Source organism: Macaca thibetana, chromosome 10, assembly GCF_024542745.1.
Source record: "Macaca thibetana thibetana isolate TM-01 chromosome 10, ASM2454274v1, whole genome shotgun sequence".
In the NCBI taxonomy this organism is placed as follows: domain Eukaryota; kingdom Metazoa; phylum Chordata; class Mammalia; order Primates; family Cercopithecidae; genus Macaca; species Macaca thibetana.
In genome coordinates this window covers 24263690-24276930 of record NC_065587.1, presented here as the reverse complement: position 1 = coordinate 24276930, position 13241 = coordinate 24263690, and the positions used below count along the sequence as shown (strand labels likewise).

The 13241-nt window shown below is 49.9% G+C and overlaps 1 pseudogene; it reads right to left on the bottom strand.

Annotated features, from left to right (window-relative positions):
- Positions 1–7761: 7761 nt before the first annotated feature.
- LOC126929542 (iron-sulfur cluster assembly 2 homolog, mitochondrial-like) lies at positions 7762–8483 on the bottom strand (annotated as a pseudogene).
- Positions 8484–13241: the final 4758 nt, after the last annotated feature.

The window sequence follows — 13241 nt, the reverse complement described above, 5'->3', positions numbered from 1 at the left end:
TTTCCTAACGGGCTTTAGGAAATGGACTTTGGAAGTTGTAAGTGTTGCTGTAGGGGTCGGGGTACTGTCCAAGAAGTGGTCCCATAGTCAGTCCTAGGGAAAGGGGATTAGGCAGACATAGGGCTGAGGACAATTTAGAGAGGCCTGTGAAGTCAATCTCTGTGGACTCTGAGGCCTAGAATGAGGGCTGGGGTTGGCCACCATCTTCCAGCTAGAAGTGTCCTCACTCTGAGCCCCTGAGGCCCTAGAAGGCACTGGATGTAGAGGGCTCTACTGTGCCTACCACCGAGATGCCACTGTTTGACTTTGACAGGAAGGCTGAGTTGGTACCAGCCTCCAGGAAGAGGCCATCATGGGTTTGAGTTTGCCTCCTGGGCTTACCAGCATGCAACCTCAGTTTCCTCATCTTTTAATGGAGAAATTCTCATCTCTTTGCTTGCAAAAACTTAAATGATGTATTATATACATGTCTGTGCCCAGGGTACACACAAAAACCTTGGTAAGCTCTCAGTAAAGGTTGATGGAAATTGTTAGTATCATTCTTAATATTGTTATTAGTATCATTGTACCTTTCTCGGTCCCTTTGCTTTGACATCTTCCCTCATCTCCACCCAAAACCCTTTACCCAAGCATACCTTTCTCAGAATAGTGATGATAATAGTAATATCGATGATACATATTGTGTTTATCCCTTTCACATGTGATATAACTTAAACCTCACAGTAACTTATTGATGCAATTGTTGTCTCTTTAAAGCAGAGACATGAGGCTCAGAGGCTCTGAGAGTTCAAGCAACTTGCCTGCGACCACCCAGCCTGCAGGACCATTGAGCCCACTGCAGGTTGTGCAAGGTTTTCAGGGGTGGATGAAAGATATAATGGGCACAAATAAAAGGTATAAACAATAAGCTGCTGGGTTCATGTGCTCCCTTAAAAGAGTTAAGTAAGGGGCCGGGTATGTTGGCTCATGCCTGTAATCCCAGCACTTTGGGAGGCCGAGTCAGGCGGAACACGAGGTCAGGAGTTTGAGACCAGCCTGGCCAACATGGTGAAACCCCGTCTCTACTAAAAATACAAAAATTAGCCAGGCGTGGAGGTGTGTGCCTGTAATCCCAGCTCCTCAGGAGGCTGAGGCAGGAGAATCGCTTGAACCGGGCAGCCAGAGGTTGCAGTGAGCCGAGATCGCACCACTGCACTCCAGCCTGGGTGACAGAGCAAGACTCTGTCTCAGGAGAAAAAAATTTGATAAATAAATAAGGAGCCCTTCACACTGTAGTATGAACGACTATGGAGCTTCTCATAGGAAAGCCTTAGGTCCCTGGGGCAAAGCAGGCAATACTTGCTGAAGGAAGGAAGGAAGGAAGGAAGGAAGGAAGGAAGGAAGGAAGGAAGGAAGGAAGGAAGGAAGGAAGGAAGGAAGGAAGGAAGGAAGGAAGGAAGGAAGGAAGGAAGGAAATTGAAATTTGGTGGTAATCCTTTTAGGAGCCACCTCAGTCAGAGCCAGGACTAAGGCTGGCAACCATAAAAAATGGGAGCCCAAATGTGAGCTGATGCTAGAGCAATAGACAATAAAGAGACAATTTGTCAGGGGCGATCTTGAGAGGGGAGATAACAGAGCATGAAATTATTTTTCATGTCTTGCCAGGGGACCAATTTTCCCAGGTTATAAAAGAAAGAGAGCTTAAATTATTGATGCTATTTGGTCAGAAGTGAGCGGTAGGCATGGAGCACCCATCACCCAGAACACTATGCACAGCCGACAGGACTGAACACAGGATCCACGGCTGCGGATCCCAAACCAGCAACCTCTTTGCCCAGAGAGGGAAGGGGACTTGGCCAAGACCACACAGTAGGCACTGTCCATGTTGTTCCTTGCAGCCTATTCCCTAGGTGCTCACACCTGTGAGTAGGTAAAACAGGACAGAAGAAGACAAGACTTTGGGGGTTGCACACACCTGGGTGTGAATCCTGGATCCTGTGTTTACCAGGTAAGGTGTTCTCCAGTGAGCTGCTTTGCCCCAGTGAGCCTCAGTTTCCTTGCTTTTAAAAGAGGAAGGCTGTCATGAGGGTTTGAGGAGTTGATACCTGGAAAAATGGTGTGAAAATAAGATAATACATAATGTGAGCCTCTTTTTTTCTTTTTTTTCTTTTTTTTTTTTTTTTGAGACGGAGTCTGGCTCTGTCGCCCGGGCTGGAGTGCAGTGGCCGGATCTCAGCTCACTGCAAGCTCCGCCCCCCGGGTTTACGCCATTCTCCTGCCTCAGCCTCCCGAGTAGCTGGGACTACAGGCGCCCGCCGCCTCGCCCGGCTAGTTTTTTGTATTTTTTAGTAGAGACGGGGTTTCACCGTGTTCGCCAGGATGGTTTCGATCTCCTGACCTAGTGATCCGCCCGTCTCGGCCTCTCAAAGTGCTGGGGTTACAGGCTTGAGCCACCGCGCCCGGCCTTTTTTTCTTTTTTGAGAGTGGGTCTTGCTGTATTACAGAGTGGAGTGCTTGATCCCGGCTCACTGCAACCTCCACCACCCGGGTTCAAGCGATTCTCCTGCCTCAGCCTCCTGTGTAGCTGGGATTACAGGGACTTGCCACCACGCCTGACTGATTTTTGCATTTTTAGTAGAGACAGGGCTTTGTTACACTGGGCAGGCTGGTCTTGAACTCCTGACCTCAGGTGACCTGCCCACCTCGGCTTCCCAACAACCTCCTTTTTTAGCCATTGTGTATATATACACTACATTTTAAAAATCCATTCATCTGTTGGTGGACAGGTGAATGGACTGTAGATTGATTCCATGTCTTGGCTATTGTGAATAGTGCTGCGATGAACACGGGGGTGCAGGCATCTCGCCAGCATACTGACTTCAATTCCTTTGGATAGACATCCAGCAGTGGGATTGCTAGATCATATGGCAATTCTATTTTTGGTTTTCTGAGGAACCTCCATTCTGTTCTCCATAATGGCTGTGCTAATTTACATTCCCACCAACAGCGCATAAGGGTTCCATTTTCTCACATCCTGGCCCACACTTCTCTTTTGTCTTTTTCATACTGGCCATTCTAACAGGTGGGAGGAGATATCCGATGGTGGCTTTAGTTTGCATTTTCCTGATGATTCGTAATGCGGAGCATGTTTTCATATATATGTTGACCATTTGTATGGCTTCTTTTGAGAAGTGTCAAAAGGCCCGGCGCGGTGGCTCACGCCTGTAATCCCAGCACTTTGGGAGGCCGAGGTGGGCGGATCACAAGGTCAGGAGATAGAGACCACGGTGAAACCTCGTCTCTACTAAATATACAAAAAATTAGCCGGGCGTGGCAGCGGGCGCCTGTAGTCCCAGCTACTCGGGAGGCTGAGGCAGGAGAATGGCGTGAAGCCGGGAGGCGGAGCTTGCAGTGAGCCGAGATCGCACCATTGCACTCCAGCCTGGGCGACAGACCGAGACTCTGTCTCAAAAAACAAACAAACAAACAAAAAACAAAACAAAACCAGGACCACATGGCTTCACAGTGAAATTCCATCAAACATTTAAAGAAAAACCAATACTTATCCTTCCCAAACTCTTCCAAAACAAAGAAGAAGGAACACTTCCAAGCTTATTTTACAGCATTATCCTGAATGCAAAGCCAGACCAGGACACAAGGAAAGATAATTACAGTACAATATCTCTGATGAGAATAGGTACAAAATACTAGCAAACCAAATTCAACAGCACATTGAAAGGATCATTCATGGTCAAGTGGGATTTATCCCTGGGACGCAAGGCTGGATCAATATAGACAAATTAATAAATGTGGACCTGGTGCAGTATAATCCCAGCACTTTGGGAGGCCGAAGTGGGTAGACTGCCTGAGGTCAGGAGTTCGAGATCAGCCTGGCCAACATGGCAAAAACGTTTCTACTACCAAAATACAAAAATTAATCGGGTGTGGTGGCGCATGCCTGTAGTCGCAGATAGGAGGCTGAGGTGGGAGAATCACTTGAACCCTGGAGGCGGAGGCTGCAGCGAGCCAAGATTGCACCACTGCACTCCAGCCCAGGCAACAGAGCAAGATTGTGTCTCAAAAAACCCAAAATCAAAAACCAAACCAAAACAAAGATGTGAACACTGCATTAATGAATGAAGGACAAAAACCATATGATCATCTCAATAGACAGAGAAAAAGCACTTGATAAAATTCAGTATATTTTCCTGATAAAAACTCTCAACAAATTAGGCACAGAAGGAACGTACCACCACACGATAAATTTACCATATGTTACAAGACCATAGCTAACGCCATACTCAATGGTGCAAAGCTGAAAGCTTTTCCTTTAAGATCAGGAAGACCACTCTAATCAACATCGCACTGGAAGTTCTAGCCGGATCAATCAGATGACACACACACACACACACACACACACACACACACGCGCGCGCGCACGCGCGCGCGCGTGCCTTTCTTATTCTTCCCTTGCTCCCTCTCCTGCCCCGTCTACCCCAGTGAACTTGGGAGGAGGAGGTTGCAGTAAGCCGAGCCACTGCACTCCAGCCTGGGCGGCAGAGATTCTGTCTCAAAAAAAAAAGAAGAAGAAGATTAATCCTGCCATGGGTGACAACATGGATGAACCTGCAGGACATTATGCTAAGTGACATAAGGACCTGGTTCCTCCTCCTGCCCCTTCTCCACCTGTGTTCTCACTACTGCCCCACTGAGATCCCCAAGAGCAAAGCTGTGACAAAGACCTCAGTGGGAGTCATCAGACAAAAAGGAACACAACCACCTAACACGAAACAGGGTGGAAGCTGAAGCTCCTACACATCTAGGGTGTGTTTATGAGATGAAGGTAGGGAGAGAGAGAGGGAGAGAGGGGAGAGAACAAGAGAAACGGAGTCAGGGGAGAGAGAGACAGAGGCCAGAGAAAAAGAGAAAGAGGGAGAGAGAGGAGGTCGGGGGAGAGACTGAGAAAAGAGAGAGGAGAAAAAGGGAGGGAGAGAGAGGGGAGAGACCGAGGAGAGAGGGAAGAAAGAGAGAGAGAGGGAGAGAGAGGAGAGAGGGGAGAGAGAGAGGGAGTCAGGGGAGAGAGGGGAGAGAAAGATGGGGAGACACACAGAGAAAGAGAGAGAGGGAGACAGAGGGACAGAGAAAAAAGAGAGGAGGTGATGGGAGAGGGAAGAGAAAGAGAGAGGAGAAAGAGAGAGAGGAGAGTGGAGAGACCAAGGGGAAAGAGAGAGGGAGAGAGAAAAGGAACGCCGGCAAGCTTTTGTTTATGCTCCCCTGAGAGAGGGCTGTATGGAACGCCTATTCATTATTAACAAGGACAAAAGCAGTGATGATTCCAGTAACAACCACCCTCACCACAGCCATTTGCGGAAAGGAGAGACAGCATCGACTGAGTGCCCCACTCTGTGCTGGGCACCTGGCCAGGCCCTCACATATCCATAATCTCTGAGTCAGCAGCCACCAGGGGGCTGGCCTCTCACCTCACCCGGGAGGAAACTGAGCAAGTGAGGCCCCCACCTGGCCTGCGGGTAGTGAATCCCCACCCACCGCTCCTACTTCCTGGGGCCTCTGTTTACCGGTTGCTGTAATTAGAAGATTAATAGAGGGGAAATAGGGGAGGGGTGGGGAGGCCCTTCCTTTTTCTGCTGTGAGTTCCTGGAATCATCTCTTGACACAAAACATCAGGGAGGCAGGCCTGTGGGTCATGACAGGTTCCTGCCCACTGCAGGGAGGTGGCTTTCCGCTATTTTATCCTTCCTGGACCTTTAGCAGCTTCTGGGGGGACCCTCAGTTTTAGATTAAACAATCACCCTTCCTCTTCTCTGACTCAAGGCACTGAATAGGAGTTGACCCATCTTGATTCCAAAAGGGAAGACATAACCCAGGTTTGACCAATAATAGTCATTGTGATTGGGTTCGGGATGGACGAGCACATGATCCAATTTGAGCCAGTGAGAATCAACTCTAAAACTCTGGTTGGATCAATTCAGAAAGAACAGCTGTCTTTGAGCAGAGTTTAAGAAGCTCATAGGATGTATGTAATCTTGGACCTTGCCATCAAAGCCACCCTGGAAACAAAACTGGTGCAGAAGAAAGCTGAGGCTGGAGATGGTGAGAATGAGCTCAAGCATCCTGTTATGCAGACACCCTATTTGCCATTTATTATTATTTTTTTTTGACAGAGTCTCACCCTATCACCCATGCTGGAGTGCAATGGTGTCATCTCGGCTCACTGCAATGTCTGCCTGCTGGGTTCAAGAGATTCTCCTGCTTCAGTCTCCCGAGTAGCCGGGATTACAAGCGTGCACCATCACGTCTGGCTAATTTTTGTACTTTTAGTAGAGATAGGGTTTCACCATGTTGCCCAGGCTGGTCTCGAACTCGTGACCTCAGGTGATCTGCCCGCCTCACCCTCCCAAAGTGTTGGGATTATAGGCGTGAGCCACCATACCCTGCTCCCATTTGCTTTTTATCACAGGAGACAAAGAACACCCTCTCCTGTTTTTTTTTTTTCCTGGTCCTACTAAGACTTTTTTTTTTTTTTTTTTTTTTGAGATTGAGTCTCGCTCTGTCGCCTGGAGGCTGGAGTGCGGTGGTGTGATCTCGGCTCACTGTAAACTCTGCCTCCTGGGTTCACGCCATGCTCCTGCCTCAGCCCCCTGAGTAGCTGGGACTACAGGCGCCCACCACGGCGCCCAGCTAATTTTTTTGTATTTTTTAGTAGAGATGGAGTTTCACTGTGTTAGCCAGGCTGGTCTCGATCTCCTGACCTCGTGATCTGCCTGCCTTGGCCTCCCAAAGTGCTGGGATTACAGGTGTGAGCCACCGCGCCCGGCCCCTACTAAGACACTTTAAGATAAGTTTCCGTCATTTCCACTTGAAAAAGTCCTGACTACTTTACTCCCTCAAACCAACCAGAAGACACAAAACAGAACTTACCACTTTCTCTCCCCGTCCCTAAACAGGGACCTTGGTGGGATTTTATTTCTTGGAAGTGGGCCCTTTACCCCCACTTTTTTTTTTCTCCCCTTTAGTTTGGAAATTCTTTCTGTCTCCACTTCTACCTGTCCCAGCTTCATTGGCCATGATCGTCCTCCATCACTGTGTCTCAGTGTCCCACTCCCTCCATAAATTTCCCCCTTCCTCAGATGAAAAGACCAACACTGAAAAAGGCAAGTTGATGTGCTCTGGTTTGCACAGAGCCCTGGAAGCGGAGCTGGGATTTGAATTCTGGGCTCCTGATTCTCTGTCCAGGGCTCTTCGTTCTGGCAGAGCAGGAGATAAATTTCTTTTCTCTCTTTTTTTAAATGAAGCTTTTATACATAGCTATCCACATATGTACAAGCAGCTCTTTTTTTTTCTTTTTTTTTTTTTTTCTTTTTTTTTTGAGACGGAGTCTCGCTCTGTCGCCCAGGCTGGAGTGCAGTGGCCGGATCTCAGCTCACTGCAAGCTCCGCCTCCCAGGTTCACGCCATTCTCCTGCCTCAGCCTCCCGAGTAGCTGGGACTACAGGCGCCCACCACCTCGCCCGGCTAATTTTTTTTTTTATTTTTTAGTAGAGACGGGGTTTCACTGTGCTAGCCAGGATGGTCTCGATCTCCTGACCTCGTGATCCGCCCGTCTCGGCCTCCCAAAGTGCTGGGATTACAGGCGTGAGCCACCGCGCCCAGCCGCAAGCCTGGAGGCGGAGCTTGCAGTGAGCCGAGATCAAGCAGCTCTTAAGGCCAGAGAAGTTAATTCCAAATTTTAGAGCCACGGAGGCTCTACAAAGTATATGGAGTTTCAACCAGTGATTAAATCTGAGGTAAGAGCATCTGGAGGCTCAGCCTTAGCACTGAGGGGAGTTGGAGGGAAAAATTAAGCCAAGAGTAAAATCTTCACGTTCTGAAAATAATAGTGGCATAACACAATACTCTTGGATGGTGGGAAATAAAATTGAGAGGGACATGATTAGAAGGAAACTTCTAGAATTCTACTAACTCCAGGTTCCTCAAATTGGTACAACTGGTGACAATCTCAGAGTCAGAGTCACCTGTCATCGCATCAAAGTTAGACAGAGAAGGATGACCCACAGGAGCAGCCTTGCTGTGCTTGAGAATTGTTCAACACTTGAAATGAGCTTCGGATCAGTTCTTGACTGAAGTCCACCTGGGCCCCTTTCACGAAGGCTAAGCTATCAGAGTCAACCACCACTCTTGCCCCACCCTGTTCAAATACCCTGTCATCGGGGTTGATAACTGTATCCAGTGAACATCTGCATTGGAATCTGGCGCATCCACCTCCCTCCACCTGCAGCCTGAGGAATTCTGACCCTTTGGTGATTTCCAGAAGCCTCTGGAAGCAGCTGTCCTGAGGCTGATCTGCCCTTCCCCAGCCTCGGGGCTGGAGGACGCGCCCTCCCGGAGTCCCGGGGAGGCCGCGAGGAGCCTGCCCCTCGGCCAGGGAGTGAGCGCTCTTTGTGTCGCGGCTGTTAGGGAGAATCCCCGGGCGGCAGCCATCTTCCTCCAACCGGGAGATCAATTTCTTTGTTGAGGTTCAGCCTAAGGCTCTAGCCCTCACTCACTGAGGTTCCTAAGAAACCTCAGTCCATCCTAGAAACCGCCTGCTGAGACCTGCCCCGCACTGACACCTGGTGGTAAGATATAAAAACACACCCTCCATGGTGGGGTCAGATTGTGCGCCTGCCCCGCCCCCGGCCCTCTCCCCGGTGGTGGGGTAGAGGGATGGTGGAAAGGGAACCAAAAGCTAGTTCCTAGAAGTTTAGGTATCTGGGACTGAGATTGGGGTGGGGCTACACGTCCTTCTCTGTTTTCAGTACCAGCCATAGCTCTGTCACTGTGCATCTGGTTTGTTTCTTCTCTGCAGACACTGTCCACTTCTGAAACTCATTGTATTCCCTCTTTGTATTGTCTTCCAGGATGCCTGGAACCAACCTACGGTTCACTATTAGCAACTGGATAGAATCGTATGGCAGGAATTTAAAAGAGGAGTTTAATCTCTGAGTCCACATTCCTTCCCCTGGGCCTCATTTTCCTACCTTATTTTATGTTTAGTTTTCTGATGATGTTCAGGACATCTTTCCAGCCACCTTAACTCTCCTCTTTTTAAGGGACAGAAAGGACGAAGCAAGGTTATCCATTCAGAAAGAGCTTGCCTACCTTCTGCAAGTCTCCGTTTTCTCCTCTGTAAAGCGGGCACAAGAATCCCCGCCTTGGAGGGTTTTGTGTGTGTTTCAGGAGATACTTGATTAATATTAGTGTCCACCCTATTTCCCACCTCCCCATCCTCCAGGCTCCCTGCCACTTATGTGATGCAGACTCAGATGCAAAAGAGATCAAAAGCACAGATCACTTTTTCCCCAGCCCCATCTGTGCTCTTCAGGCCCAGTGGGTGTCCCTACTAGAGCCTGGTACCCTGAACCCAGTCCCCACCTGCCTCCTGGAAGATGTTGGCTCCAGAATTCTCTGCCTCCCTCCGGCAGGCATTGTGGCATTCACAGCTGATTTGCAGAGAGCCCAGATGCATCTCATAAATAAGGAATGTACTGTTCTGCAGGACGGCTGTGGCGTGGCTGTGTGGGGGTGGGCAGGCTGGAGTAGACAGGAACCATGAGAGGCAGGGAGGACTGTACAGGGTCTGCTGACCAGATGGAAGATGATGGGAGCCTTGGAAGGTGTCATGGGACAGGGTTGGGGAGAGGGCTCCATGCGGCCAGGATCTGGATGCAGATCGTTGGGACCGAATTTTGGCTCAGATACCTTCTAGTTGTGTCTGTTTATCTTCAGTTTCTTTGTCTATAAAATGGGGAGAAATTGTGTATCCCCGGCACCACTGGACTGTTAGTAGCTACTGCATTTATAGCATTTATCCCAGAACCTGAAACACAGTAAATGCTCAATAAGTGTTATGATTTACCCCAAACTGTCTTAGTGCTTTCCCTAAGAGCTTTGTGTTGTTAGTACTATGAGGAATAATGAGGGTGGTGTGGGAGCCGGCCTCTGTGTCTGCAGAGAGGACCACAGGCCACAGGAATGGAGATAGGTAGATGGGATCAAGGTGACAGGAACAGATGTTTGGAGCAAGAGATGAATACGCCATCATCAACCCAGGCAAGTCCCTGAAAGGGGATTGCATTTCTGCAGCCACTTCAGGGTGGGCACTTGAGGTGTTTGATTGGCTTTTCAAGGAGAGATTGACCTTTGGAAGGCATAAGACACTGGGGTCCCTGGAGACCCTGGGATAATAGCGTCAGCATGGCTGTATTGGAACACAGAGACCTCGGGCAAGCCACTTTTCTTCTCTGGGTCTCTGTTCCGTCTATAAAATGGTTTCTGAGAAGCCCTGCAGAACCACAGCATTTGAAGCTTCAAGATTTAGTCATTCTGGCAAGCATACGTGGAGGGCCTCCTGTGTGTCAGACCCTTCACCGTGCCTTGGAGACGCCAGGGTGCGACAATAGAGTGGGCTTCTCCCATGACGAACCTCATGGGTTAGTTGTGGGGATGGCGGGGGCGGGGGGTGGGTGGAGAGAGAGAGACAGAGGAGAGAGAGAGAGAGAGAGAGAGAGAGAGAGAGAGAGAGAGAGATTGTGTACAACAGAAAAGCAAATGGATATGTAATTCTAAACTGAAATCAGCCCAGAAGGAGAGGGGCCCCAGTCAATCCAGAGACCTAAAAGTCAGGGAAGGTTCCCTGGAGACCATGAGGCTGGGCTGCTCCTGGAGGTGTGTGCCTGGGGTGGGAGCGTGCTGAAGGATGAGGGTGGAGCCATGGGCTGGGGGCCAGCCAGGGCAGGGTAAGGTTGCCAGGGAAGGTAAAGTCTGCTGTCCATCCTGAGACCAGAGGGGCTACGAGGAGGGGAGTGATGAGGTCAGCTTTGCATTTCCAGAATCTTCAGGCTGCTGCAGCAAGGAGAACAGATTGGAAGGAAGCCCAGTAGGGGATGTTGGAGGCCAGGACAACAGTGGCAACTTGGTGGGAGGGGGAATGACTTGGCGAAACGTTCCAGAGCATCGATGGGGCTGGGAGTGCATTGGGTGCGGAGGTGTGGGAGAAGGAAGGGTGACAACAAAACTGGAGGAAGGGTGCCTTTGTAAAGTCTCCTGCAGAGCTTGTCCTCCCCATCCCAATTCCTTCTAGCCCCATCTCTGGCTCTGTCAGCATCTGCCCATACAGGAAAAAAGATGAGACTCATCTCCTGTGACTGAGAGGTGGCGGCAGGGGGGTGGGGAGGAGGGAAGGCAGCCGCTGTGCTGGCGGCTGCGGTCTGCATCTTTCAGCCTCCGCAGAAGCAGCAGCAGAAGCCGCTGCAGCAGGGAGAGGATGGCCATGCTGCAGCACCTGCTGGGGCGACTGGGAGGGCCGGGGAGCAGGTGCAGGGCGTCTGGAGGGGGTCTGTTTGCAGATGGATGAGAGCAACACACTCTGCCCCGCTTCTCTGTTGTCTGGACACAAAAGCCCAGACAAAGAAGCAGCAGGGCTGGTAGGCAAGCACACTCGCTGGAGACAAAAGAGAGGCAGGGGCGAGGTGCATGGAGCAGGGAGCCTGGGGGCAGGGGGAGGTTCCCTGCGACCTCAGGCAAGGTCTCTTGGCCTCCTGAGCCTTGCTGTGTGCACCATAAAATAAATGTGCTGGGGGAAACCGGTGGTCCCTGGACTTTGATAGTTTGACTTTTTTTTTTTCTTTTTGTCTTAATGGAAAATGGATCATAGACTCCATAAAGTAGAGGATACATTTTCAGGTCCTGCCAATGGAGAAAAGACCAGATGATTTTTTTTTTAAGTGCCACTAATGTAGTATAGTGTCTCCACAACCCTGTATTATAGTTAAAGCAACAGCACCTGCTCACACAGAAAGAACAGCAACTGTGTCTATGGACTGGACTTGATACGTGTGTGCACTGCAGATAGTGCTGGTGTCTGCTTAGCTTCTAAGATCCTTTATAATAACTACCCAGGTATAAGAACTCTAGGTCTCGTGAGGGGTCTCTAATGGCCTTGAGAGAGAAAGAGAGAGTGGGGGGAAGAGGGAGAGAGCGAGAGAGCGAGAGAGAGAGAGAGAGAAACTACCAGGCTGAAGTCAAATCACTTGCATAAGGCCCAAAAACTGAGAGCAGGAACCACAGAATATTCACAGGAAGGAGGAAAAAATTCAGAAAAATAATAGATCAACATCATATTTCCCAATAATATGAGAGCGAGTGAGCGCGTGCGTGCGCGCGTGAGAGAGAGAGCATTTACTGGGCCCTGTGATGGGCCATGTGTTTTCTGCACTCAGACCACTTAATTCTTTCAAAAGCCCTGCAAGTGAGGTTATGTAATCTCCATTTTACAGAAGAGGAAACTGAAGCCCAAAGGGTTGAAGTTCCCTGCCCAAAGTCACGTGGTGGGTAAGGGGCAATGGTGGAATTCAAACTTAGTTCTGTCTGACTCCTGAGTCCATGTCTTGGCTGACCGCTATGGCTGGGAGGAAGGCAGAGAAAGGAAATAAGACAGAGAGTCGGGTGGCAGAGAGCCTGGCAGTCCCTGGTGGGCTGCTCCCCACTATTCCAGCTGACAGAAGGAGACCAGGCCCCGGGTGCTGCCCATCACCCCTCAAAGCCTGTTTCCTTGTGTGCCCAACACAGACAACAGTGCCCAACTCGTGGGTGCTGTGGTGTCAATTGGATGAGGACACATGCTTGGTCTGTTCAAGGGGCAGCCTGGAGGTGGCAAGAAGTTGATGTCCAGGGATCACCCTTCAACCATAAGAGATAAAAGCGGGTGGAGGGCGGGGCACGGTGGCTCACGCCTGTAATCCCAGCACTTTGAGAGGCCGAGGTGGGTGGATCACGAGGTCAAGAGATTGAGACCATCTGGCCAACATGGTGAAACCCCGTCTCTACTGAAAATACAAAAATTAGCTGGGCATGGTGGCATGTGCCTGTAGTCCCAGCTACTTGGGAGGCTGAGGCAGCAGAGTCGTTCGAACCTGGGAGGCGGAGGTTGCAGTGAGCCGAGATCATGCCACTGCACTCCAGCCTTGCGGCGGAGGGAGATTCCATCTCAAAAAAAAAAAAAAAAAAAAAAAAAAAAAAAAAAAAAAGTGAATGCAGAGTTCCACGACTTCCTCGACCTGGGGTAGGACATGTCAGGTGTGTCCAGCAGTCTCCCAGAAGACCTCAGCAGGACTGAGTTCTAGTCGCTGACAACTTGCTCATAGTTATAGAGTAAGCTGTGCTCTCCCCACTCAAATTCTTATGTTGAAGCCTTAACCCCCAATG